Source organism: Brassica oleracea, chromosome C9 (assembly GCF_000695525.1).
Source record: "Brassica oleracea var. oleracea cultivar TO1000 chromosome C9, BOL, whole genome shotgun sequence".
In the NCBI taxonomy this organism is placed as follows: domain Eukaryota; kingdom Viridiplantae; phylum Streptophyta; class Magnoliopsida; order Brassicales; family Brassicaceae; genus Brassica; species Brassica oleracea.
In genome coordinates this window covers 39,342,544-39,345,627 of record NC_027756.1, presented here as the reverse complement: position 1 = coordinate 39,345,627, position 3,084 = coordinate 39,342,544, and positions in this window count along the sequence as shown.

The window sequence follows — 3,084 nt, the reverse complement described above, 5'->3', positions numbered from 1 at the left end:
CAATGATCATTGATCTTGAACACTCATGAGACAAGTAGTGGACATGTATAGACGAGGTCTATGACCCAGACATGGATCGGCCAGATCGAGACATAGGTTCATGATAACCATGTCTAGTACATTGTCCATAAGTACTTATTTTGTCCGATCAAAGTAAAGAGTTAACAGTAGACGATCACGTCTAGACTATGGACACATGCAAACACGATTTGTAAAGACCCAATAGTGATCCTCGAGAACAATATGGTTCACATTATTTAGCACACATGCTTTACCGGGACACTCAATGTCAAAAGACATGAGAAACGACCTAAGAGGTCGAAGTGGTCTAGATACGGCTTAGTAATGAACTTGGCCGATTACTCCCTTCCTACATATACAGGAAAGATCACGCACCAGATGCGTAGAATGTAGAAACCTACACTGAGGTTCACATCAGGGGGAGTAGTGCGTGTTGTACTCTTTTTCCTTCATCATGGTTTTGTCCCATTGGGTTTTCCTGATAAGGTTTTAATGAGCCAACATGAAGCGTACTACAGATCCTGTATGGTTATGGCATCCAAGGGGGAGTGTTATAAATCATGGAGTGGATTGCCATTAACCAGGCCCGGTCCAAGACCGGCCCAATACCTAGAAGATGGAGAGACGGCCGAAGCCCTAGAGAGAGGAGAAAGAGAGCCGACTTCAGGAGAGAGAGAATGGCGGCTACAAAGCTTAGAAAAAAAAGAAAAACCCTTTCATTTTCCTAGTAGATGTAATCTTTCCATTATTATGTATTAATAGTTTTCCTAATCCTAGTATGTTTAGGTTTTGGATACTTTCCATTTATCTTCATCTTGTAATCTTTATATAAAAGAACCCTCTTGATCATTAATAAGAATACAGAAATATTCAGTCTCTAAACACTCTATTTACAACAATATTCTATTTTACTCTATTTTTGAATAAAAAATATAGCAGAGTTAGAGATACCCTAAGTATTTTTAATATCATTTTATATGTTCACCATAATGTACTTTCTACATTTGCATACACAATTTAAAAATATAGTTTATATATTATTACATCGTTTCTAAAATAATCTTCTACTATTCACCTCTCTTTTTGCTAGAGTACAATTAATTAATATTATAAAACATAGTATCATCTGCATTTTTGCATTTCAAATAAGGTTCTGTATGCATGAAACGATATTTCAGAATACTAAACGATACTTATATAGTTCAGTCCGCGCGAAAAGCGTATTTACAATTGCCATTTTATGAAATAATTCGTTCTTTATATGTTTGTATATTTTATTATTCAAAGTTGGACAAATGGTACCCTATCAAATGCTTTTAATTAATTGTAAGACACATTTTTGCAATAAAATAATTAATTCAGCATGTGTTCTGCTTGAGTAGTGCTTGGGATGTAATTTGGTGAAAGGGGTAAATTTTTTGTTTTTGTAAGAAGTGAATAAATTTTTTATTTTGTTTTCAAGCTCGAGTTTGGTAATGAGCAAGAAGCATCGAAAGTACCAACTTCCTCGTAACTTTATAGACAGAGACCTCGGATTGTGGGGCTAAGTTGACAATTTGACCTTATATTATATTTTTCCAATTCCAAAGTCCACAGGATGGATTCAACAAAAATAAAATATTCTTTTGACCAGAGATCTTCAGATGGATATCAAACCTATTTTGTGGATTTCACAACAGTTAGGTAATATCATTTTTACGCGGGAAGATAATTTTTTTAAGGGCATCTTTAACTTCGTTCTATTTTTTATTTCAGATTCAACTCTATATCTCACTCCATAGTGGAGTTTATTCCATAAATAAATTAATTTATTTTTAACATGTTTGTTACTCTATTATAGAGTAAGAAATAAAGTAGAATTAGAACAATTTTATTCCATATTCTTTTTTACTCTATTTTGAAAGAAAAAATGAAAATTTACATTGGTGGTGTTCTAAACTTTTTACACACAATAAAAAAATATTTTGTTTTGTTTTACTAGTAAAGTTTTATTATTTATATGCATATTTTTAAATTTTTATTTTATTTTGTAAGAAAATATATTAAACTCAAACGTTAGAAATATTTTTGATTGTGTATTTCTAACAATGCTATTAAGTTTAGTGTATCAAACAACTTCCCTTAATTATATTTTAAAACATGAAATTTTTAAAGAGTGAATTTGTTAGAAAACCAAAACAAAGTGTAACTTTAGGAAAATGCTCAATACAGTGAAACTAATGGATGCACAGTGTACATATCATACTACAAATTACATTTGTTGAACAGTGAATAATAATGTTTTAAGGTATATAGCTAATTATGGGATAATATTAAGGTATGGGATGCAAATACTCATTTTTAAATATAAAAGCATAATTTAAAACATTAATCATTTAATTACAGAGAAAATGTATTTATGTAGTCACTAAAGGAAGATCGGTCAGTTGTCAAATGCAACTCAGTGAGGACCATCGTTTTTAGAGAATACTCCCCCCGTTTCAGATTACTTGTCGTTGTAGTATAAATTTTTTGTTTTAAAATAAGTATCGTTTTATAATTTCAATGCAAAATTTATTGATTTTATATTTTAATCTACTTTTCAATTGGTTGAAATATGGTTAGGTGTACTGATAATGATGTTTTTATCTAGTAAATATACAAAATTAAAAAAAAATTTAATATGTGTGCCGAAATCTAAAACGACAAATAAAATGAAACAAATGGAGTATGTTTTTATCCAACCATTGGATTAATTTCAACAATTAAGTTGAATGTAAGAATGCAATACATTTAAAAAAAAACTGATATCTAATAGGAGTTTTTGCCAAAACTAACCCACAACTTGATTTTAATCCCAAACCTATACCCAAACTTGAATCAAATGCAAAACTAACCTAAAAGCCTAGTGAAATTACAGCTCAACCCCTTGTGACCAAACAAAAAAACAGAAGCCATTTTTACGAATATAGCCCCAGTAAATCGTCTGAGTCGTCTGAGATGTTGGAAGTCGTCTGGACGACTGAAGTGTAAGTCGTCTGGTACCAGTTTATTTTAAAAATAATTTATAAATCTTGTAAAAAA